The 27,527-nt window shown below is 44.4% G+C and overlaps 1 protein-coding gene across 3 annotated transcripts in view; it reads right to left on the bottom strand.

The window, feature by feature from the left end:
* LYPD6B (LY6/PLAUR domain containing 6B) overlaps positions 1–15,800 on the bottom strand; it is a 66,920-nt gene extending 51,120 nt beyond the window's left edge. Inside the window, exon 1 of one of the 3 annotated variants that reach the window (XM_073545592.1) lies at positions 15,669–15,800. The gene's annotated coding sequence lies outside the window, so the exon portion shown is untranslated. Of the gene's footprint in view, positions 1–1,240; positions 1,399–6,350; positions 6,500–15,668 lie in introns of those variants that run through there. The other 2 variants (XM_073545591.1, XM_073545593.1) reach the window with 2 other exon arrangements.
* Positions 15,801–27,527: the final 11,727 nt, after the last annotated feature.

The following is a 27,527-nucleotide window of genomic DNA, read 5'->3' as shown; positions in this document are numbered from 1 at the left end:
AGCAATAATTAGAAAATGGAAGACATACAAGACCACTGATAATCTCCCTCGATCTGGTGCTCCACGCAAAATCCCACCCCGTGGGGTCAGAATGATCACAAGAACGGTGAGCAAAAATCCCAGAACCACGCGGGGGGGACCTAGTGAATGAACTGCAGAGAGCTGGGACCAATGTAACAAGGCCTACCATAAGTAACACACTAAGCCACCATGGACTCAGATCCTGCAGTGCCAGACGTGTCCCACTGCTTAAGCCTGTACATGTCCGGGCCCGTCTGAAGTTTGCTAGAGAGCATTTGGATGATCCAGAGGAGTTTTGGGAGAATGTCCTATGGTCTGATGAAACCAAACTGGAACTGTTTGGTAGAAACATAACTTGTCGTGTTTGGAGGAAAAAGAATACTGAGTTGCATCCATCAAACACCATACCTACTGTAAAGCATGGTGGTGGAAACATCATGCTTTGGGGCTGTTTCTCTGCAAAGGGGCCAGGACGACTGATCTGGGTACATGAAAGAATGAATGGGGCCATGTATCGTGAGATTTTGAGTGCAAACCTCCTTCCATCAGCAAGGGCATTGAAGATGAAACGTGGCTGGGTCTTTCAACATGACAATGATCCAAAGCACACCGCCAGGGCAACGAAGGAGTGGCTTCGTAAGAAGCATTTCAAGGTCCTGGAGTGGCCTAGCCAGTCTCCAGATCTCAACCCTATAGAAAACCTTTGGAGGGAGTTGAAAGTCCGTGTTGCCAAGCGAAAAGCCAAAAACATCACTGCTCTAGAGGAGATCTGCATGGAGGAATGGGCCAACATACCAACAACAGTGTGTGGCAACCTTGTGAAGACTTACAGAAAACGTTTGACCTCTGTCATTGCCAACAAAGGATATATCACAAAGTATTGAGATGAAATTTTGTTTGTGACCAAATACTTATTTTCCACCATAATATGCAAATAAAATGAAAAAAAAACAGACAATGTGATTTTCTGGATTTTTTTTTTCTCAGTTTGTCTCCCATAGTTGAGGTCTACCTATGATGTAAATTACAGACGCCTCTCATCTTTTTAAGTGGTGGAACTTGCACTATTGCTGACTGACTAAATACTTTTTTTCCCCACTGTATTTTAAAAAGAAAAATAAACCTCTATAGGATTGGTATCGCCATAGCTGTACCGATCTGGAAAGTCACTAAGTCTTTTTCACTGTAGAATAAATGTTAAAAACAATAAAACACTCACATTTGTTTTTTTCCCACTATTTAACCCGACGTGTAATTTTTTGTTTCCCTTTTTTTAGATCCCTGTTCACACTGTCCGATTTTGTTTTCTTTCTGTGAAATCAGACCAGAAAATGACATACAGTAAAGAGTTCCTCAACCTTTAAGGGCACCTTTACTATGTTACCCTCCATTAAAACGGTTTTCAGAAAACTCCCCCTCGTCATAAAAGCTTAAGAAATTCGCCCCAAAACCCTTTACGTATACGGTGTATAAAAAACAAAACAAAAGCAGCCATAGAACGTCGAGGCGTTGCCCATAGCAACCAATCGTAGGTCAGCTTTTATTTTTGTACAGCAGGTTATGAGATGAAAGAAGAGATCTGATTGGTTGCTATGAAAGCCATGACTACTCGCACATGAGGCCTAGTCTGATGGCCGGAGAAATGGTCATTTTTATTGAGTTTGGCCTAATGATGAATGTGAGAACCGTTGTTGTACAAGTCTGTGGCGCCAGGGTGAAAAGAGAAGTTAATAAATATGTACTAAACAGCATAAAAATAAAACCACAGTAATAAATAGAGAAAAAACAAACACGATCCTCCCCACAGCACAATGTAAGGTCACAGGGCCGCCCGAGACTGTTTAGTAATAGGGAGGGTCAGGCACAAAGAGGTTTCCGCATACTAGAAAGTTGTGTGCACTCAGAAAAATGACGATTAACCCTTGTGCGGTCTTGGCAAATTTCTACCTAAAAGGCTATCTTACACAAGTTATTGTTTTTTTTGGTGTTTTTTTTTTAGGTGGTGGTGGTGGGGGGGTGATACATAAATCTTGCTTGGTGCTGGAAAGCCTGATCATATGCACAACAAGTCATTTTTACATAGAGATTCATGTGCTCAAGCTTTTCAGCACTTTTTCAGGCAGGTATTGGGGCAGAATCCACTTGAAAAAGCCATTGTGCGCACACCCCCTGAGGGGGCATTAACAATGGCCAAAACAAAAGGTACATCACCTACCTGTAAGCCGAAAGGCACAGGTTAACCGCATTTTCATGTGCACAGAACGATTATTAATGCAATTGTTCTGTGCGCATAAAATAGAATTGTTCTTGCCAGCACCTGCCCGCTTTAAATGCACGGTAGGGTTCTGTTCACATCACGTTTAGCGATGAGTGAGCGTGCTTGGATAAGGTGTTATATGAGCATGCTTGTGTCTTAATTGAGTATTTTCGGTGTTCTCAAAAAAAAATGCTCAAGTCCCCGCGGCTGCATGTCTCACTGCTGTCCGACAGCCACAACACATGCAAGGATTGCTTAATAAACAGGAAATCCCGGCATGCGTTGCGGCTGTCGAACAGTAGCGAGAAATGCAGCCAAGAGGAAACAAGCATTTTTTTTTTTGAGAACACCGAAAATACTCAATTAAGACACAAGCATGCTCATATAACACCTTACAAGGATTTCAAACCAAGAGAAGACAAAAGGGACGGCACATCCAAAGGATTTCTGATAAAACTTGCAGCACAGAAATTAAAAGGTCTCAGATTCCTTGACTGCCTCTGCACGCTATATACCAAATTTACCAACACGTTACTGAAATAGCGTTTGATCCTGAAATGATGAAGGTGCAAAGAGGATTTTTTTTAGACTAACAAAAGCAAGTGGCAATTTACTGTAAATCCATCCCATCCCCCATTGCCAGATGCAGCCAATAAATCCCATAAAACCAAAACACAGTTCACATTAGTTTATGCCACTTGCTCCAGGAGAGCCTACTGCAGGATTCCCAGGAAAGCCACATTTAACCCATGCAGGGAGGATTTCTAGGAAACATGTCACTGCCACCTAGAGGCGAAAAATGGACCCACACAATCCCTATGCAAACAGAAGATGATGGAAACAAGTGCGTCTCTATTCCCAGTCTACTCATTAGATTGAAATCAGTAAAAAGTGTGGATCGTAAAGGAAGTAGAAGTATGCAGGAAGAATTCTAATATTTTGTCTCCACTCCTAGACTTGGATTCAGGCTGTGTGCCCACGATGCGATTTTTCAGCATTTTTGCGGCGATTTTTGGCGCGAAAACGTTTAAAAATCGAGTACAGAACGCCCCCCATGCATTCCTATGGCATTCCGCACATGCTGTGCTAATGCTGCGCTTTTTTCTGCGGCGGAATCACATCGCGGAAAAAAAATCGCAGCATGCTCATTCTTTTGTGCGGAATCGCAAAGAATTGCCGCGATTCCGCACCCATAGGAATGCATGAGAATCGCTGACTTCCCGCATGTGGCTATGCCCACCATGCAGGAAGTTAAGCGTCTCATGTGCGGTTGGCACCCACGGTGTGGAGGAGAGGAGACTGTCCTCCAGGCCCTGGGTACCATACCCCTGTAAAAAAAAAAAGAAAAAAATCGGGGTATATTTTCCTTCCGACGTCCCGCGCTGCATTACCGGCCTCAGCGTTCCCAGTAATGCCTTGCGGCAAGGTCCTGTGATGACGTGGTCTCGCGAGATCGCTATAGCAACGCGAGACCAACGTCATCACAGGTCTCGCAAGGCATCGGTGGGAACGCTGAGGCCCGGGATGGCAGCACGGGACGCCGGAAGGTAAATATACCCCGATTTTTTATTTTTTTTTTAGCATTTTTAACATTTTATCTTTTACTATTGATGCCGCATAGGCGGCCTCAATAGTAAAAAGCTGCTCACACTTGTCAAACACTATGTTTGACGAGTGTGACCAACCTGTCAATCACTTTCCAAGCGATGCTTCAAATCACTTGGAAAGTGCTTGAATATCGCACACAAAAATCGTGGCAAAATCGCAAACATAATCGCGGTAAAATCGCGCGGAAAAAAACGCCCGATTTCTGGGAAGGAGTCCGGTTTTTAGTGTCCGGAATAAAACGCTACGTGGGCACATAGCCTAGAAGAACTTTGTATGTGGAATTTGTATGTTGTATGGCTCTCACCTGGGAGCGGCAACAATTTTGCAAAAGTCCCACATAAAAATCATATGCTTCATCGGTACTTGAAGCAATGCATTGTCATGGAGTGATACAACACATAACTGCAGTGGCATGTGAAGCTCCAGCATAAGCCGAAGTTCCCTCTGAGTTTTTGGTGATTTTTTTTACATTGCGTATTTTTCGAAAAAATGCAAATAACCTAATTTACTTAATGTGTGTAGAAAATCTGCAACATCAAAACTCACCAAAAGCAAATCATAGGAACGTAGCCTAAAAGCAACCACTAAGGGTGTGTGCACACGCTGCGGATTCTGCTGCGGTTCTGCAGCGGATATGGCCGCTGTGGGTCCACAGCAGTTTTTGCTGCGGTGTACAGTACCATGATTCCCTATGGGAATAAAAAACCATGGTGCGGTTTTTCCTGCGGTTTTGAAACCGCAGAAAGAATTGACATGTCAATTCTTTCTGCGGATTCCGCTGCGGTTTGCCATCTCCTCCATTGTAGAGATAAAAAACCGCAGGGCAAAACCGCAGAGCAATCCGCAGGTAAAACCGCAGGTCTTTTGACCTGCAGATTTACCTGCGGATTTTACAAAATCCGCGCGGCCAAATCCGCACCCCAATCCGCAGCGTGTGCACGTACCCTAAGGGTACGTGCACACGCTGCGGATTTGGCCTCTGCGGATCCGCAGCAGTTCTGCAGACAGTGTACAGTACCATTATAGTCTATGGGATTTACAATCCGCAGTGCACATGCTGCGGTTTTTTCACTGCGGAAAAGCTGCAGTTTTAAATCCGCAGAAAGAATTGACATGTCAATTCTTTCTGCGGATTCCGATGCAGTTTGCCACCTATTCCATTGTCCAGGTGTCAAACTACAGGGGAAAACCACTGGCCAATCCGCAGGTAAAACCACAGGTCAATTTACCTGCGGATCCGCTGGTGAATCTGCAGCGTGTGCACATAGCCTAAGGCTTCTTTCACACGTCTGTGTTTCAGGTATGTGTGGTAGCCATCTTTTTTTTCCCACAGATACCACGTAACCATTATAAACTATGGTGTTATGCAACGGACGGCAATCCGTCACAATCCGCCAATAATGGAAGTCAATGGGGAAAAAACGGATCCTCAAAAGAAAGTTGCGGATCCGTTTTTTTCAAAACCTGGCGGATTGTGACTGATTGTAAAAAACTGAAGTGTGAAAGAAGCCTAACCTAAACCTAAGGGCGATTTCACAGTCTTTTTGTTTGTTTTAAATTCATTAATTTTTCATAGATTTTTTTTTTTATTAGCCAGTCCAATGTGTTCAAACAATGGATCTACCTCTGACTTCGGCACCAAAATAGACTGCACCAGTGATTTCAAGTTAAAGGGGGGATATGGTCAGTTACTGCTCCGAGGTGGGATAAAAGATTTGCGCTGAGTGGGATTCAACGATCTCCAACCAGCAAAACGACGACTCCCAGCAGCACGCTGTCAGGGCATGATGGGAGTTGTAGTTCCGCTGGAGAAAACTGCAGAGTTCATTTATTCCTAACACGAACTGAGGGAACGCAGAAGTAGTAGCACGACTTAAAAGAAAAATAAATCACATCATATCAAAATAATACAAATATTCTTACTTCCCTTTAAACTCTCACTTATGACGCTATAGACGGCAGATTCAAAACAAAAACAGCAACTCATTACGATCTCTATAACTTTGTATGTAACCCCCCTCTCCTCATGTGCAGCACCGTGGAATTAATGGCGCTATATAAATAATCCACAGGTAAATCCGCAGCAGATTCCGCAACGTGTGCACACACCCTAAAGACAACATGGCAGCCTCCTCCCCAAAATAAACATGGATTTTTGGGGTCCCCCTTTGGGTGACCTGCACTACTCTACAGCCTCACAGTGACCCATTAAAGGGGTCATCCCTACTTCATGAAGTGTGGCCCCTGGATATAGATGTAAGGGGCCCCCAATGCTACAGGACAGTCCTGACACCCACCCCCGTATTAGGTGCAGGGTCCCCGGATCTCTGGCCTTGCAGGACAGTAGACTGCACCTGACACCCAGGGACCAAAAATAGCCCAGAGCAATGACAGAGGCTCAGCCGCCTGCGCCAGGACCGGGGGCTCTGCAGACCCCAGAGGAAGGGGCTCGGGGGGCACTCACCCCGGGAATGAGGCTCCGGCACCGACCACCTCCGGCTCCGAGTAACGAGCGATCCCCGGGAGAGTCGCCTCTGCCAGCAGGGGGAGGAGTCAGGGGACACACCCACACATGGGCGTGGCCACAGAGCGGAGTCACAGCCAGTGATAGAGGTCAGAGCTGAGCTACCGGAGATACACAGAGCTGAGATACAGGAGATACACAGATCTGAGATACAGGAGATACACAGAGCTGAGACACAGGAGATACACAGAGCTGAGATACACAGAGCTGAGATACACAGGACTACAGAGCTGAGCTACAGGAGATACACAGAGCTGAGCTACAGGAGATACACAGAGCTGAGCTACAGGAGATACACAGAGCTGAGATACCGGAGATACACAGAGCTGAGATACCGGAGATACACAGGACTACAGAGCTGAGATACAGGAGATACACAGGACTACAGAGCTGAGATACACAGGACTACAGAGCCGAGATACAGGAGATACACAGGACTACAGAGCTGAGCTACAGGAGATACACAGAGCTGAGCTACAGGAGATACACAGAGCTGAGCTACAGGAGATACACAGAGCTGAGCTACAGGAGATACACAGAGCTGAGTTACAGGAGATAAACAGAGCTGAGATACCGGAGATACACAGGACTACAGAGCTGAGCTACAGGAGATACACAGGACTACAGAGCTAAGATACAGGAGATACACAGGACTACAGAGCTGAGATACCGGAGATACACAGGACTACAGAGCTGAGCTACAGGAGATACACAGAGCTGAGCTACAGGAGATACACAGAGCTGAGCTACAGGAGATACACAGAGCTGAGATACCGGAGATACACAGGACTACAGAGCTGAGATACACAGGACTACAGAGCCGAGATACAGGAGATACACAGGACTACAGAGCTGAGATACAGGAGATACACAGGACTACAGAGCTGAGATACACAGGACTACAGAGCTGAGATACAGGAGATACACAGGACTACAGAGCTGAGATATACAGGACTACAGAGCTGAGATACAGGAGATACACAGGACTACAGAGCTGAGATACAGAAGATACAGAGCTGAGCTACAGGAGATACACAGAGCTGAGCTACAGGAGATACACAGAGCTGAGATACAGGAGATACACAGAGCTGAGATACACAGAGCTGAGATACAGGAGATAGACAGAGCTGAGATACAGGAGATACACAGAGCTGAGATACACAGGACTACAGAGCTGAGATACACAGGACTACAGAGCTGAGCTACAGGAGATACACAGAGCTGAGATACCGGAGATACACAGGACTACAGAGCTGAGATACACAGGACTACAGAGCCGAGATACAGGAGATACACAGGACTACAGAGCTGAGCTACAGGAGATACACAGAGCTGAGCTACAGGAGATACAAAGAGCTGAGCTACAGGAGATACACAGGACTACAGAGCCGAGATACAGGAGATACACAGAGCTGAGATACAGGAGATATACAGGACTACAGAGCCGAGACACAGGAGATACACAAGACTACAGAGCTGAGATACAGGAGATACACAGGACTACAGAGCTGAGATACAGGAGATACACAGGACTACAGAGCTGAGATACACAGGACTACAGAGCTGAGATACAGGAGATACACAGGACTACAGAGCTGAGATACAGAAGATACAGAGCTGAGCTACAGGAGATACACAGAGCTGAGCTACAGGAGATACACAGAGCTGAGATACAGGAGATACACAGAGCTGAGATACACAGAGCTGAGATACAGGAGATAGACAGAGCTGAGATACAGGAGATACACAGAGCTGAGATACACAGGACTACAGAGCTGAGATACACAGGACTACAGAGCTGAGCTACAGGAGATACACAGAGCTGAGATACCGGAGATACACAGGACTACAGAGCTGAGATACACAGGACTACAGAGCCGAGATACAGGAGATACACAGGACTACAGAGCTGAGCTACAGGAGATACACAGAGCTGAGCTACAGGAGATACAAAGAGCTGAGCTACAGGAGATACACAGGACTACAGAGCCGAGATACAGGAGATACACAGAGCTGAGATACAGGAGATATACAGGACTACAGAGCCGAGACACAGGAGATACACAAGACTACAGAGCTGAGATACAGGAGATACACAGGACTACAGAGCTGAGATACAGGAGATACACAGAGCCGAGATACAGGAGATACACAGAGCTGAGATACACAGGACTACAGAGCTGAGCTACAGGAGATACACAGAGCTGAGCTACAGGAGATACACAGAGCTGAGATACCGGAGATACACAGAGCTGAGATACAGGAGATACACAGGACTACAGAGCTGAGATACACAGGACTACAGAGCTGAGATACACAGGACTACAGAGCCGAGATACACAGGACTACAGAGCCGAGATACAGGAGATACACAGGACTACAGAGCTGAGATACAGGAGATACACAGGACTACAGAGCTGAGATACAGGAGATACACAGGACTACAGAGCTGAGATACAGAGGATACAGGGCTGAGCTACAGGAGATACACAGAGCTGAGATACAGGAGATACACAGAGCTGAGATACACAGAGCTGAGATACAGGAGATAGACAGAGCTGAGATACAGGAGATACACAGAGCTGAGCTACACAGGACTACAGAGCTGAGATACACAGGACTACAGACCTGAGCTACAGGAGATACACAGAGCTGAGATACCGGAGATACACAGGACTACAGAGCTGAGATACACAGGACTACAGAGCCGAGATACAGGAGATACACAGAGCTGAGAAACACAGAGCTGAGATACACAGAGCTGAGCTACAGGAGATACACAGAGCTGAGATACAGGAGATACACAGAGCTGAGATACACAGGACTACAGAGCTGAGCTACAGGAGATACACAGGACTACAGAGCTGAGATACAGGAGATACACGGAGCTGAGATACAGGAGATACACAGGACTACAGAGCCGAGATACACAGGACTACAGAGATGAGATACACAGGACTACAGAGCTGAGATACACAGGACTACAGAGCCGAGATACAGGAGATACACAGAGCTGAGCTACACAGGACTACAGAGCTGAGATACACAGGACTACAGAGCCGAGATACAGGAGATACACAGAGCTGAGCTACAGGAGATACACAGAGCTGAGATACAGGAGATACACAGAGCCGAGATACAGGAGATACACAGAGCTGAGATACACAGGACTACAGAGCTGAGCTACAGGAGATACACAGGACTACAGAGCTGAGCTACAGGAGATACACAGAGCTGAGATACAGGAGATACACAGGACTACAGAGCTGAGATACACAGGACTATAGAGCCGATATACAGGAGATACACAGAGCTGAGCTACACAGGACTACAGAGCTGAGATACAGGAGATACACAGAGCTGAGATACAGGAGATATACAGGACTACAGAGCCGAGACACAGGAGATACACAGGACTACAGAGCTGAAATACAGGAGATACACAGGACTACAGAGCTGAGATACACAGGACTACAGAGCTGAGATACAGGAGATACACAGGACTACAGAGCTGAGATACAGAAGATACAGAGCTGAGCTACAGGGAGATACACAGAGCTGAGATACAGGAGATACACAGAGCTGAGATACACAGAGCTGAGATACAGGAGATACACAGAGCTGAGATACACAGGACTACAGAGCTGAGATACACAGGACTACAGAGCTGAGCTACAGGAGATACACAGAGCTGAGATACCGGAGATACACAGGACTACAGAGCTGAGATACACAGGACTACGGAGCCGAGATACAGGAGATACACAGGACTACAGAGCTGAGCTACAGGAGATACACAGAGCTGAGCTACAGGAGATACAAAGAGCTGAGCTACAGGAGATACACAGAGCTGAGATACACAGGACTACAGAGCCGAGATACAGGAGATACACAGAGCTGAGATACAGGAGATATACAGGACTACAGAGCCGAGACACAGGAGATACACAAGACTACAGAGCTGAGATACAGGAGATACACAGGACTACAGAGCTGAGATACAGGAGATACACAGAGCCGAGATACAAGAGATACACAGAGCTGAGATACACAGGACTACAGAGCTGAGCTACAGGAGATACACAGAGCTGAGCTACAGGAGATACACAGAGCTGAGATACCGGAGATACACAGAGCTGAGATACAGGAGATACACAGGACTACAGAGCTGAGATACACAGGACTACAGAGCTGAGATACACAGGACTACAGAGCCGAGATACAGGAGATACACAGGACTACAGAGCTGAGCTACAGGAGATACACAGAGCTGAGATACAGGAGATACACAGGACTACAGAGCTGAGATACACAGGACTATAGAGCCGAGATACAGGAGATACACAGAGCTGAGCTACACAGGACTACAGAGCTGAGATACAGGAGATACACAGAGCTGAGATACAGGAGATATACAGGACTACAGAGCCGAGACACAGGAGATACACAGGACTACAGAGCTGAAATACAGGAGATACACAGGACTACAGAGCTGAGATACACAGGACTACAGAGCTGAGATACAGGAGATACACAGGACTACAGAGCTGAGATACAGAAGATACAGAGCTGAGCTACAGGAGATACACAGAGCTGAGATACACAGAGCTGAGATACAGGAGATAGACAGAGCTGAGATACAGGAGATACACAGAGCTGAGATACACAGGACTACAGAGCTGAGATACACAGGACTACAGAGCTGAGATACACAGGACTACAGAGCTGAGCTACAGGAGATACACAGAGCTGAGATACCGGAGATACACAGGACTACAGAGCTGAGATACACAGGACTACAGAGCCGAGATACAGGAGATACACAGGACTACAGAGCTGAGCTACAGGAGATACACAGAGCTGAGCTACAGGAGATACAAAGAGCTGAGCTACAGGAGATACACAGAGCTGAGATACACAGGACTACAGAGCCGAGATACACAGAGCTGAGATACAGGAGATATACAGGACTACAGAGCCGAGACACAGGAGATACACAAGACTACAGAGCTGAGATACAGGAGATACACAGGACTACAGAGCTGAGATACAGGAGATACACAGAGCCGAGATACAAGAGATACACAGAGCTGAGATACACAGGACTACAGAGCTGAGCTACAGGAGATACACAGAGCTGAGCTACAGGAGATACACAGAGCTGAGATACCGGAGATACACAGAGCTGAGATACCGGAGATACACAGGACTACAGAGCTGAGATACACAGGACTACAGAGCTGAGATACACAGGACTACAGAGCCGAGATACACAGGACTACAGAGCCGAGATACAGGAGATACACAGGACTACAGAGCTGAGCTACAGGAGATACACAGAGCTGAGCTACAGGAGATACAAAGAGCTGAGCTACAGGAGATACACAGAGCTGAGATACACAGGACTACAGAGCCGAGATACAGGAGATACACAGAGCTGAGATACAGGAGATATACAGGACTACAGAGCCGAGACACAGGAGATACACAAGACTACAGAGCTGAGATACAGGAGATACACAGGACTACAGAGCTGAGATACAGGAGATACACAGAGCTGAGATACAAGAGATACACAGAGCTGAGATACACAGGACTACAGAGCTGAGCTACAGGAGATACACAGAGCTGAGCTACAGGAGATACACAGAGCTGAGATACCGGAGATACACAGAGCTGAGATACAGGAGATACACAGGACTACAGAGCTGAGATACACAGGACTACAGAGCTGAGATACACAGGACTACAGAGCCGAGATACAGGAGATACACAGGACTACAGAGCTGAGATACAGGAGATACACAGGACTACAGAGCTGAGATACAGGAGATACACAGGACTACAGAGCTGAGATACAGAGGATACAGGGCTGAGCTACAGGAGATACACAGAGCTGAGATACAGGAGATACACAGAGCTGAGATACACAGAGCTGAGATACAGGAGATACACAGAGCTGAGATACAGGAGATACACAGAGCTGAGCTACAGGAGATACACAGAGCTGAGCTACACAGGACTACAGAGCTGAGATACACAGGACTACAGACCTGAGCTACAGGAGATACACAGAGCTGAGATACCGGAGATACACAGGACTACAGAGCTGAGATACACAGGACTACAGAGCCGAGATACAGGAGATACACAGAGCTGAGATACAGGAGATACACAGAGCTGAGAAACACAGAGCTGAGATACAGGAGATACACAGAGCTGAGATACACAGAGCTGAGCTACAGGAGATACACAGAGCTGAGATACAGGAGATACACAGAGCTGAGATACACAGAGCTGAGATACACAGGACTACAGAGCTGAGCTACAGGAGATACACAGGACTACAGAGCTGAGATACAGGAGATACACGGAGCTGAGATACAGGAGATACACAGGACTACAGAACCGAGATACACAGGACTACAGAGATGAGATACACAGGACTACAGAGCTGAGATACACAGGACTACAGAGCCGAGATACAGGAGATACACAGAGCTGAGCTACACAGGACTACAGAGCTGAGATACACAGGACTACGGAGCCGAGATACAGGAGATACACAGAGCTGAGCTACAGGAGATACACAGATCTGAGATACAGGAGATACACAGAGCCGAGATACAGGAGATACACAGAGCTGAGATACACAGGACTACAGAGCTGAGCTACAGGAGATACACAGGACTACAGAGCTGAGCTACAGGAGATACACAGAGCTGAGATACAGGAGATACACAGGACTACAGAGCTGAGATACACAGGACTATAGAGCCGAGATACAGGAGATACACAGAGCTGAGCTACACAGGACTACAGAGCTGAGATACAGGAGATACACAGAGCTGAGATACAGGAGATATACAGGACTACAGAGCCGAGACACAGGAGATACACAGGACTACAGAGCTGAGACACAGGAGATACACAGGACTACAGAGCTGAGATACAGGAGATACACAGGACTACAGAGCTGAGATACAGAAGATACACAGGACTACATAGCTGAGATACACAGGACTACATAGCTGAGATACACAGGACTACAGAGCTGAGATACAGGAGATACACAGGACTACAGAGCTGAGATACAGAAGATACACAGGACTACAGAGCTGAGATACAGAAGATACACAGGACTACAGAGCTGAGATACAGAAGATACACAGGACTACAAAGCTGAGATACACAGGACTACAGAGCTAAGATACAGGAGATACACAGGACTACAGAGCTGAGATACAGGAGATACACAGGACTACAGAGCTGAGATACAGAAGATACACAGGACTACAGAGCTAAGATACAGAAGATACACAGGACTACAGAGCTGAGATACACAGGACTACAGAACTGAGATACAGGAGATACACAGGACTACAGAGCTGAGATACAGAAGATAAACAGGACTACAGAGCTGAGATACACTGGTCTACAGAGCCGAGATACACAGGACTACAGTGCTGAGATACACAGGACTACAGAGCTGAGATACAGGAGATACACAGGACTACAGAGCTGAGATACAGAAGATACACAGGACTACAGAGCTGAGATACAGAAGATACACAGGACTACAGAGCTGAGATACAGAAGATACACAGGACTACAAAGCTGAGATACACAGGACTACAGAGCTAAGATACAGGAGATACACAGGACTACAGAGCTGAGATACAGGAGATACACAGGACTACAGAGCTGAGATACAGAAGATACACAGGACTACAGAGCTAAGATACAGAAGATACACAGGACTACAGAGCTGAGATACACAGGACTACAGAACTGAGATACAGGAGATACACAGGACTACAGAGCTGAGATACAGAAGATAAACAGGACTACAGAGCTGAGATACACTGGTCTACAGAGCCGAGATACACAGGACTACAGTGCTGAGATATATTAGATACACTCACACAGGACTACAGAGCTCCGATACATTGCTGTACACTGTCACACAGGACTACAAGGCTCAGATTTATTAGATACACTGCCAGAGTTTCAGGACTGGACAGCTTAGATACAGTAGTAATGCAGAAAATAGGCTTGTGAGCTCAGATACATTGTAATACTTGTGGGAAAAGCTTTGGAATTTTAGATACATTGTCAGATAGAAAATAAAGTTTTGTACACTTAGATACAGTTGATTCAATCTGATGCAAAGAACAGCTTCGTTAGTTTTGATACGTTAAGTATGCTGGGTGTTGTAGTTCCTCAAGATTCATTGCATAGAGGACAGCTATTGTCGTAGATTTAGCGATATAGAAAAGTAGCAACAAAAAAGGTACTACACTGCTGATCATAGAAATGGGGAGGAACCAGAAATCCCAGCATGCAGGCAGCATACATAGCAGTGGCTTCAGCTCCCAGCCTGCTGACCCCAGACCAATAGGCATTTCTCCTGTACTCTGGATTTCATACATTAGACTCTCAGAATTAATAGTGATGAGTGAATGTGCTGGGTAAGGTGTTATCTGAGCATGCTCGGGTGCTGAGTGTCTGCGGCGTGCCCGGATATTATGTTCGAGTCCCCGCGGCTGCATGTCTCGCTGCTGTTCGACAGTCCCAGCACATGCAGGGAATGGCCTAACAGACAGACAATCCCTGCATGTGTCAAGACCTTATCCGAACTCGTTCTCTCATCACTAAAAATTAAGAGTTCAAATTTAGGACTACAACCCTCAATATATCCACAGAGGCAACTAAAATATGAATCCTGATATCTACTGGAGCTGTACCGGTACATAAACACTGTGTGGGCCCCGACTGCAATACAACACAAATAAGACGAGGTCTGTGTGCCCGGGCCCAGTACTGTCCGCTCACACAGGGGCAGCGCTCGTTAGAGTTTGGCAGATTTCCACATCCTAATAGAACCGTATTGGGAAAAGCATCAAACGTGACTGTGGCATTAGGGGGCATTTACGCTGGGGTGACATGCGGCATTAAACAGCTACATGCCGATCAGAGAGGGGTCTCGTAGCCCGCATATACAGGACGACCGTACTTCTCCTACGCACAGACCTATCACTAATAGATCACTCAGTGCGCCGAGGCCGTCATTATTCTCGGCAGCACATGTCCTATTTGCACTGGAGGATGATGTGCTGTCAAGAATGATAATTTTTAAGCAAGCTTAAAAATTATATCACCCGAACGAATCTGTTTAGACTATGAGTGTTTCTAGGAACGTCAATTCATTGTGGTCAGACCTCTTAAATGCTCCTTACGTTGTTGACCTGATCTCACTATTGAGAAGTAAATGTCCTATTAGATCAGACCCTATGAATGTCTGGTGCCATGTCCACCGGCGCTACATCAACATGAAGCTGCACCAGGCTTTGCACGACGGGAGCAGTAGTGCTAGTTACCAACAAGGCATGCGGACAATTACCTTCCCATTGATTAGGATAAACTACCGCCATTGTTTCAGTAGTTTCCCCCCCGAGGGCGCAAGTAATTTAAGACCAATTTTCCTGGTTTGTTTGGACGTGACCCACCATACACCAAGTATATCTACAACACATACTGTATCTGCGCTGGTGATAGCTCAGGCACTGAAATTTTATTACATCTTACCTACCAAAAAGTTTTTGGCTAAAGCCCAAGGGAACTGTTGAAAAGCTACAACTCCCAGCATGGAGACGGCCAACACAGATTACCAACATACGTGAGGATTATGGGACACAATCATTGTCATTTTTCTACACCAGTACTGAAAAAACTATATGAACTTATTGCTGGTTTCATACTGCCTTGCTTCGTGGTCCCAGTTCAGACCATAATATGTGGACCGACTGTGGGTTTTTTGACCTGATCTCAAGAGATGAATTTATTCCAATGAGGCTGTTGAGTTTGGGGGTCAGGATACCCAGGGGGAGTTCAGACCCCTCGGATCGGTCCTAAGGCCGGGCTCAGGCAACCGTATTGCAAAACTGGAACAGTCACAACTAAAAATTGCGGACGTGACTGGTTTTGCGTGCAGCTATAATAATAATAATCTTTATTTTTATATAGCGCTAACATATTCCGCAGCGCTTTACAGTTTGCACACATTATCATCACTGTCCCCGATGGGGCTCACAATCTAAATTCCCTATCAGCATGTCTTTGGAATGTGGGAGGAAACCGGAGAACCCGGAGGAAACCCACGCAAACACAGGGAGAACATACAAACTCCTTGCAGATGTTGTCCTTGGTGGGATTCAAACCCAGGGCTAACCACCGTGCTGCAGCTATAGGCACTTGTTCACACTGCGGATGGGCACGCAGGAACTGCCTTTACATTCCACGCATCATTCTGCTCCATAAAATGGGCCAAAGTAGTGCATGCTGTGATTTTTTTTCCAAGCGGACAGATGGTCAAATTGGCCATTTGCACTGGTGACTGTTTGTTAAAAAAATGGACCCATGTTATTCAATGGGGCAGTGCAGATGAGCAAGAGTTTTCACTGACCAAATCGACGTGAAAAAAAAAAACAAAAAAAAAACAAATCGCAGCAGGCGCTAGTATAAATCGAATAAAACGCACACATTCAAGTCTATGGGCATGTAAAAAAATCGGATGCCGTACTGTTCAAATGTAAGTGTAGTTTTGCAGTTGTCCGCACAAAAATACAGATCGGAGTCACAGATCATACTCGCCAAAGCAAGTTTACGGGTCCATGAAAAAAAACCAGACTGCATTGAAATGCCATCCATGAGACATCCGCTTTTCACTATGAAGTTTGAGAAACTTCCAGCATTTTTTTCTCTTTTGTATATGAAAACAACTAATGAAACTGATCGATCTCTGATGATAAAAACCGACCAAACGCTGACCCAAAACATTCATCAGCGTTAGTGTACCAGAAAAGATCTCAGAAATCTGAATAAGCCTTTATAGGGGTTACCCTGCGCTATTCAGAGCACGAGAAGTTAGGGGTCCTATTGACGTTACGACCCCACACAGGTAGACCGAGGTGTATACAATCGGGAAGAATCGTGCATGCGACCTGTTCAGTGACACATGCACGATTCCTGCACACATCCCGCCAGGTGCGGGGGTCATAACATCATCGGATGCGGATCGCAAACACAGGGAGAACATACAAACTCCTTGCAGATGTTGTCCTTGGTGGGACCCAGGACCCCAGCGCTGCAAAGTAACAGTGCTAACCACTGAGCCATGTGCTGCAATATACAAGAAAGAAATATGAGTCGGTACCGAACCATCAAAAAACATCACGGAAAAATAAGCAGCCATTCTCACCATTCCTTTTGGGGTTTTTTTTTCAGTGAATGACAACAAACTATATTGTTTTCTTGATGCTCAGGTGACGTCACAAATACTTGTACTGTGGCGTTCTCCCTGCAATGTAACACTCCAATGTATGGCATATCATCAATCACTTGGAAGGTAGTAATCTTCCAAACTAGAAACAACATACTTGTCCTATTCCAGGAAGGTACATAAAAAAAACTGTTTTAGATCTGCTAACATTATATAGCAGGGGCAGCTTCTTTTTTATTTTTCTATATACTCTGTCTGCCTGCAGCCTCCACTAGAGGGAGCTCTATGCATCCTGAATGTATATTGAACTCAATGCCGCACACTGTATGCAGTAAGCTCCCTCTAGTGGTGACTACAGGCAGCCAGAATTATAGCATTTTCATCTATGCGGCAAGAGAAGAGATTTAGCAGGGAACAGGGAAATCAAACGCTTACCCTAAAATAATGTATAAAATGAATCAGAACAGAATGTTGGATGGGAAAAGACAGCATTTTTCACTTAAATGTACAGATACAAAGTATATTGTACCTGGGTAATCCCTTTAACTATTCTCACCTGACTTTCCCATAAAATATAAAGTGTTTCAGTCTCAGGAGCCGTGGAAGAGTCACATAGATGAAACATTGTGCAGGAAACCCGAGAGCTGGATAAGAGGTAACCAGAGCCGGACTGTAAGCAAAGCGATGACGTGAGGACTGGTTTACAGAATTATCCCATATCCACAAAGTCCTATACAAAGCCACGGTGCCCGGAGGCGTCAGCCAGGAGGTGACTGCACGCCAAAGACGGCACTTACGGGAAAGAGGTTGATTGTTCGAGTGCGGAGATCTGCGAAATCAGGAAAATATTGGGAGGTCTTACCGGTGTCATGCAAAGCTGGAAAAAAAAAAGTGAAATTACCGTTGCACTCGCCCCATCCATCAGAGTGAGACGTGAGAGATAAGACAAGTGGCTGATTGTGGATGATAACGCTAATGTGAGCGGGCAAGGAGCCAGCATTCACCATGAGTGACACTGTCAGTGCAAAATCTGCTGGAAAATGAGCAGGAAAAGGAATAAAAACCCATAAGACTCTGCTGACGATATAAAAAAAACAAAACTTAATGTATATTACAGATATGGACAAAAGTATGTGCCCCCTCCACATTCCACCGACACACGTTTTCCTGACCTCCCATCCTACATCCATAGACAGTAATATGGAGTCGGCCTCTCTGCAGATTATAATGGCTCCCGCTCTTCTGGGGAGGATTCCTATGAGATTTTGGAGGCGTCTGTGGGAATTTTTGCCCCTTCATCCAGTACAGCATCAGTGAGGTTAGCCACTGGTATTGGGGAGAGGCCGGACTCACAGCGCATCATAAAGATGTTAGATAGGGTTGGGGGTCTGGGCTCTGTGTGGGCGGTCACGTTCTTTTCATCAAACTTCCCCCTCCATGTCTGTATGGAGCTTGTGCACTGGGCACAGTCATGGGGAACAAAACAGGGTCTTCCCCAAACTGTTCCCAGGAAGCTGGAGGCTACAAATGTCTTGCTTTACACCACTTCATCCGACGCTCGGCATTGTGCTTGGTGATGTGCGGCTGCAACAAACTGTTCGGCCATGAAGTTCCTGGCGGGGCACTGTGTTTGTGCTGATGTTAATACAAGAGGAGGTCTGGACTCTTCAGTTGTGGGGTCAGCAGAGCGTTGGTGACTTTTCTGCCCTCTGCTCCTCCGCACTCGGCCCCCCGCTCTGTAACGTTACATGGTTTCCACTGTGGTTCCTAAACGCTTTTTCATGTTTGGTGCCAGGTGGTTTACCGTCACATGCTTGATATACTGTAGCGCATGAAGCTCGGCCCCCACAGTTGGTGTCACTAAGTCATTGGGCTGATACAACATTTAATGATAATGGATTCCCAGATAACCTTACTACCTCCCATCTGAGAAATGAGCATCTGCAGAGTCTGGGGGCTGTACTAGTTTAGAGAGTCTGATTTTTTGCTTTATTAGTTTATGAGAACTGGTTTGGGTTGTGGGGTCGATAGTAGTTTAGGAAGTCTCGTCTGGGGTTAGTATTAGTTTAGGGTGTCTGGTGTAGGGTCGATATTAGTTTAGGAAGTCTCATCTGGGGTATTAGTTTAGGGAGTCAGTTGTGGGGTCGATATTAGTTTAGGAAGTCTCGTTTGGGGTTAGTATTAGTTTATTAGTTTAGAGATTCAGTTGTGGGGTCGATATTAGTTTAGGAAGTCTCGTCTGGGGTTAGTATTAGTTTAGGGAGTCAGTTGTGGGGTCGATATTAGTTTAGGAAGTCTCGTCTGGGGTATTAGTTTAGGGAGTCTGGTGTAGGGTCGATATTAGTTTAGGAAGTCTCGTGTGGGGTTAGTATTAGTTTAGGGAGTCAGTTGTGGGGTCGATATTAGTTTAGGAAGTCTCGTCTGGGGTTAGTATTAGTTTATAGAGTCTGGTGTCGGGTCGATATTAGTTTAGGAAGTCTCGTCTGGGGTTAGTATTAGTTTAGGGAGTCTGGTGTCGGGTCGATATTAGTTTAGCAAGTCTCGTCTGGGGTTAGTATTAGTTTAGGGAGTCAGTTGTGGGGTCGATATTAGTTTAGTAAGTCTCGTCTGGGGTTAGTATTAGTTTAGGGGGTCGATATTAGTTTAGGAAGTCTCGTCTGGGGTTAGTATTAGTTTATAGAGTCTGGTGTCGGGTCGATATTAGTTTAGTAAGTCTCGTCTGGGGTTAGTATTAGTTTAGGGAGTCTGGTGTCGGGTCGATATTAGTTTAGCAAGTCTCGTCTGGGGTTAGTATTAGTTTAGGGAGTCAGTTGTGGGGTCGATATTAGTTTAGTAAGTCTCGTCTGGGGTTAGTATTAGTTTAGGGAGTCAGCTGTGGGGTCGATATTAGTTTAGGAAGTCTCGTCTGGGGTTAGTATTAGTTTATAGAGTCTGGTGTCGGGTCGATATTAGTTTAGTAAGTCTCGTCTGGGGTTAGTATTAGTTTAGGGAGTCAGTTGTGGGGTCGATATTAGTTTAGTAAGTCTCGTCTGGGGTTAGTATTAGTTTAGGGAGTCAGCTGTGGGGTCGATATTAGTTTAGGAAGTCTCGTCTGGGGTTAGTATTAGTTTATAGAGTCTGGTGTCGGGTCGATATTAGTTTAGGAAGTCTCGTCTGGGGTCAGTATTAGTTTAGGGAGTCTGGTGTGGGGTCGATATTAGTTTAGGAAGTCTAGACTGGTGTCAGTATTAGTTTAGAGAGTCTGGACTGGGGTTGGTATTAGTTTAGGAAGTCTAGACTGGCGTCAGTATTAGTTTAGAGAGTTTGGCCTGGGGTTGGTATTAGTTTAGGAACTCTACTCTTGGATCAGTTTTAGTTTAGGGGTCTGTTTTGGGTAATGTATTAGTTTAGGGGTCCGGTCTAGTATCTGAAAGAGCATAGATTGGGGCATGTCCTACATAAATGGACAGGGCATGAAATTAAGAAAAATAAACTTTAATAATCCTTTTCTCAAAATCACTACCCACACCATAACCCTTGCTTTGTCCCCATCATCCAAAACTACTGGCATCATATTTAATAGCGACCATATAAAAAAAGGAGGTAGCATTACTCTGCCAATGATCAGTGCAGAAAGAGTTTAAAAACTTTTTGCTAATTTTAAAAGAATCTATTCTGTATGTCTTTATGGATTTCACTGTGTATGGAGAGGTCTCTGGAGAAAAGTGACCTAGATGAGATTATGGGGAAAGGGATATTTCTGATTTTTTTTTTTTTTTTTTTTTTTAAGTCAAACTACTGAAAAAAACCATTACAGTCTTGTTATGTAGGAACGCGACACCAGGATCAGTCACATCTGCAATAAATTTTCTATTTCGTGCTTTCACCCCATAATTTATTCGAAGAAGGGCCTGACGCAGGATGTAAACTGTAATTCAATTTTATTTATTTTTTTTAGTTTGACATTTTCAGATAAAATACCATGCAATCTGCCGGTGTATCATACATCTGTCATAGTAAGAGCTGGAGTCATATCCTGGGGGGGGGGATTCCTGCAAGACCCTCTGCAGCCGGAAGAGTACGAAATTAGTTACAGATAAATCTGTCGGCAAAATGCAAAAAAAATAAAAAAAAAAAAAAAAATTCTTTATAGAGCGATTTTCTGATGTCTCCTTCCGTTAGAGCTTCAAATCTGAAAATGACATTCCCTAAAATGATGAACGCTACGAAACACATACACGTGACACAATCACAATCGGACATGTAAAGCGCTACAAATAGCTTCTTCATCTATTCCAAACGATGAATATTAGGGGGGGGAGAAAAAAAAAGTTTGTTTATAGGAAAACAAAACATATATACATTTACAAAATTAAATACAGAAAAAAAACAGAAAATTAACAGATTTTGTAATTACAGTGTGAGTGGATAAAGTCATCTGAAATAGAATAAATTTATAATAAATAATTTAAACAAATAAATTAAAAAAAAAAAAAAGTAAAAAACATTTTATTGTTTTCTTAAAGAAATTCTGGCTTGGAAGTGTTGGAGAAATTCCCATAACTTCTTGCAATATTTCAAGAGTGGCAGCATTGTAAAGAGTCGCTTTACGTTGGTTACAATAACAGTTTATGAGGAGTACATTTTTGGCTTAAAAGAGGTTTATAAAGTCCAAGATTAGGCCGCTGTGCACTACAAAAAGAGCGCCACTCCATGGGTTGTGTGTAGTACTGCAGTTTGGCTCTATTGAAAGGGATATTCGGACTCCGTTCACGTCTGCGGTTCGTGATGTCATGTCTACCGCTACCCGTAGACGTGAGCGACACCCGAATACCAGATATGCAATACCAGACACAACCTGTAGGTGCTGTCTTTAGGAAAACCCAACTTTACATTTTTATATTTCTGTTCAACTCGATTAATTTCCAACTCTGAAAAATATTTCACGACGAACCAGAAAATCTGACTGGCTGATCAGATACTAGCATCGCTGGTGAAAAATCAGAGTTGCCTTTTCAATAGGCCACAAACCGATTTCTTAGGCCGTAGTATGGTGGCAAATGCCCCGAGTTCCCATGTGGTTCTAAGGAAGCAAATATTTAAGGCCCCACATACACATCAGATAAAAGTGGACTGAACCCGCCGACTTTGGCCAGACTTGTCAAATATCTAGTGTATCTATAGGGGAAGGGGTCTCCCGACTACCCACCGATAGAAATGTCATGGAAGAAAAGGATCGTGCAGATACGATTTCATATGGCAGATACTTTTCGTTTTCAGGAGAGATGAGCCGCATCCAGAGCGGTCCGGCAGCGGATCTCTTGAACAGAGCACGAGAGCGCCCGTGTGAATGCGGGATTCGGAAAACATACTGTCTAATGATTGAATTTCTGGCCGACAGCCCTCTCATGTGAATGGCCATCTTTGGGTCACCAAAAAAATCCTAAAAAGGAGGAGGTCAAAGGTCAAATCTGATCAGTAAAACCGCAAGGGTCTTGGATGACTGTCATACCCAAATTTAAATGCAGCCGTACTATTGGATGTCTGAAACCAGACAGATATCGATTTTTCTTGGGCAGCAGAAATAGTTAAATAATAAAAATTATTTAAGAATGAAAAATATTCTTTAGAATGTAGCAATACAAATACCCAACTGAAAAAAATGATTAAGGTTTGTATATCAGATATTTGTTCCTTAAAGGGGAACTTTACTAGATTTTTTTTAAATTTATACTGAGTAACTGCTCCGATTGCCACTACTCCACCGATTCTAGAACAGATTTTCTTTTTTTTCTGTGCCGCTTCGTTCCAAAGTTATGACCCCCGGTAATAAAAAGTGTGAATTCTTCTTTCATTTGGGTGGGCGTGTACCTCAGGATTTCTCTGTGGGTGTGGCCCTGTGTTAATTGGCCAGGGACAAGAGAAGAAAAAGCAAAACGCTCACAGAGACGTTCTGCGGTAGAAGAGAAAATTTACACCGTTCTTACGGGAGGGTGTAATTTTGGAACGGAAGGGCACAGAAGAAAAAAAAAAAACTGTTCCAGAATGAGTGGAGTAGCGCCAATTGGAGGAGGTGCTCAGCTCAAGTTTTAAAATCTGGTGCAAAAGTCCTCTTTAAAGGGATTACAAAATTGATGGCCTATCTTCATGATGGGGCAGCATCCAGACACAATCAGCCGAATATTGGGGATGCCAAGATTCGGATCCACAAAGCCCCCACAAACACATTTTAGTTCTCTTCCTCGACTCTCCCATACACATGAAAGCTTGGCGCTCCTTATGAGAGCCGCTATCCAAATAATCTGTCAGCGGCTTATCTTCCTGTCGAACAAAAGGATCGGCTGCTGAAATTCAACAGGTCGGATCGCTCTCCCCCAACATTATTTGTTGGGGAAAAGTCTGGAGGCTCCATAACACGTTAAATGGCTATCCCATCCTTATCCCATCCCTCCAAAATTGGAATTGGTGGGTTGACTTTTAAGTGCAAGCCTAATCCTAAGGATCAAGTTTGTAATCCTGGAGCACCCAATTAAAATTTTTAATGACTGAGGGTGAGGGTGCTAGTTATTTTTTGCACCTCCCCTAAAAAAGATATAATTACATTTCCCCTCTTATAACATTATGGGGTAGACATGTACCTGCTTTATATGTAGTAAAAGCTTAATTTACATGAGAAATAATATAAAAAAAAAAACAAAAACCTGAAAATATTCACAAAAAAATTCAAAACCAATAAAAAAAAAAAAAAAAAAAAAAAGCTACAAGAAATTATTAGAATATTGTAGACCAAGAGCATATAGTAGAGGACAAACCCTTCCACCAGTTTCCACTGCCTTCACCGCAAACGGTCTAATATAGGTCCTAAGTTCTGTAGGTAAAGATACGGGACTCTAGCTTCGGCAGTTACTTTCTTTAGGAAATGTTTTTTGTGTTTTTTTTTGTTTTTTTTTAAACTGGCACATAAGGGTTAGAAAGAAGGCATAAAAGTCATCTTTGCAAATGTAAATGGCGTCAAGCGTCCCCTCGGCGCAGCCATATTGGCCGCAGTAGTAAAGGGCTTGATGGATACATTCATATCTCTTTTGCAATGTGCTTGGAAAATAAATAAAAGTATCGCGCTGTGACCGCGAATCTATTCCCGGAGGTTCCATAGCCGTGAGTCGCTATGAAGATGTCTGGCGAGGATTTCCCATACACTCGTCCGCCGTCTTCCCTTACGTTGGTTCATTGTAAACAACCGTAAAGGTGCCAGGTTCTGAGATTTCAGCGGCCAGAGTTAATTGTTAGTCACCTTATAGGGGACAATTATTTACTTAAATGCATGAATTGAGTCTAAAAATAATTTTTGCAATTGGGTTTCATTAAGAATTTTGCACGGTTTGCCTTCTATAGTCCCTGCAGAAAGAGTCAACTGAGAATCGATCAGTGACTTTATTCTGACAGTCCTAAAGGAGAGTTTGTAGATCTTTTTGGAAGTCTCTTAGCTGATATATGACCATAGACCACATCAAACTAGAAAAAAAAGGGAATGTAAAAGCCAAAAAAAGGGATTTAAAGGGGAGGGCCAGTTAAAACTATTATATCACTTATCCGCAAGGTAAATGATAACTTTATAAATCGTTGGGGGTCCGAGAGCTGGAGCCCGCACCAATAAGCAGAACGGGGCACTTTTATCCCCATTACAAATGGAGCATAAGTGCATATGCTTGACCTGTGCTCCATTCATTTCCTATGGGGCTGCCAAGAGGCGGTCGGTCGTCCGAATGTCACGCCATCCTGCAACGTGGATAAAAATGAGTTTAACACCAGGTTTCATACCTATAACTGATCATTACAATAGATACAAGAAACATAAACAGGCAACTCCCAATTATAATAACACCTACAAAAGAACGTCTGAGTTCAAAATGCCCAAAACAGTTTTACTCTAAAGAGAAATCACACAAAACCGTTGTTTTTGCGCAAAAATATACAATCAATTTTATTCCTATAAAATTCATATCATCACAAATCCAATGAGTATATATAAGTATTAATTGTCCTAGAATTAAAGGATTTATACATCAGCGGCGATTACATTGATGGAAGATGCACGTATATGGAGTCGCAGTATATTTATGGATATTATAAGTTTTTTATTTTATATTTTTTTCTTGTGTTTTTGTGTCTGTAATTCTTATGATTTGGCATGTCCCCTTATTTTGGGTAATATAGTAATAAGGACATTGTTGATGCTAATATGGTTATTATTGTTATTATTTGTATTTTTGTTGCGACCTGCATGTATGTTCCGGGATTTTATGTAATGGTATCATCATTATGATGTGTTTACATAATTTTTTCCCCTGGATTTGCATCATGTCCCTTATTGTGGGCGTTTTTGGTATAAGTGGCACACATGGATGAATATGGACACATTGTTCATCTATTAGATCTATGTAAGGCCGTCTTGGGAGGGGCACCTGCCGCGCCATGAAAGGCATCCTTACGGTGTTGGCGCGCGTCTGTTTGTCCATGGCAACATGGGCACTATGACGCGCGTCGACTTCCGGGATGGCCGGAAGTGGCGCGGCGGGGGTTTCGTGCTGACCGCGCATGCGCCGCCATGATGGCCGCGCGCGTCGGTGTGTCCATGGCAACATGGGCGCTGTGACGCGCGTTGATTCCCGGAAATGACGCGGTGACATGTGGTACCATGATGACCGCGCACACCGGACATGCATTAGCACCAATATATGCCGGTATAAGAGGGTCTCGGCCCACAGCATTGGCCACACAGCCCCCTGAGGAAGCCCTTTTGGCGAAACGCGTCGGGGCCTTGCCAGCACTGCTCGACCTGTCCACATGGGTAAGAGACATTGTTCCTGTGCACTTTCACTAAGAATGTGAATTCTCTTTGGGCATGATGCAAATTACAGGTTGTATAGGGGTTTTTAGCCTTGGTGATTGATAGGTGTCAGTAGCACACTAAGGGATCATTGTCCCATTTGCTTCCACATATGCAGATGTTTACTCGAATCTCTCTATGAGATAGGAGCAGTTTTATGCACAGGCACTTTATCATAAGGCAGTAATTTATTAACATCCTTTTTGCACTCACACCCTGTACCAGACGTTATTTACTGGTTGAGATTTTGTGCACATTGTGTCGAGTGGTTTGCTGTTTCCATCTTATATATACTCATTGGATTTGTGATGATATGAATTTTATAGGAATAAAATTGATTGTATATTTTTGCACAAAAACAACGGTTTTGTGTGATTTCTCGTTAGAGTAAAACTGTTTTGGGCATTTTGAGCTTAGAAGTTCTTTTGTAAACGTGGATAAAAATTCCCTGATCGCTGCAGGTGACAGAGGTCATGTATTTGGAGCTAAAAGCATTTTTGCAATTAGGTTTCATAAAAATAATGGCTTTTATGATCTCTTCAACTTTGATGTGGTCTGTGGCCAGCTGAAAGGAGTTAAAAAAAAAAAAAAGATAAAAATACTACAAGCTGATCAATCTCATCTCACTGACAGATTCTCAGTTAACTCATTCTACAGCCTTCAATAGGCAGTGTAACAGAGGCAATGGGAGGCAAACATTTTATTTAACTAAACTTGATTGCACAAAAATATTTTTAGCCCAAAACACATAAATTTAAGTGACAACCAGTCCCCAAAGGTTATTATTGAATCTAGACGAGGATGATAATATTTTATGACCCAATTATTAGGCAATCTGCCCCCATCAGAGGGGAAATACTCCACACCCCGAAAGCAAAAATGGAACAAAACAACAGCACCTAAATTGGCGGTACAGCCGGTTACTTAAGGTCACAGCGGCAGAATTGTGGAAATGAACATGTTCTATACA

This window comes from Dendrobates tinctorius, unplaced genomic scaffold (genome assembly GCF_039654945.1).
Source record: "Dendrobates tinctorius isolate UK_male_01 unplaced genomic scaffold, ASM3965494v1 ptg000143l, whole genome shotgun sequence".
In the NCBI taxonomy this organism is placed as follows: Eukaryota; Metazoa; Chordata; class Amphibia; order Anura; family Dendrobatidae; genus Dendrobates; species Dendrobates tinctorius.
Note: the sequence above shows the minus strand (reverse complement) of the source record. Positions and strands in the feature narration are given on the sequence as shown.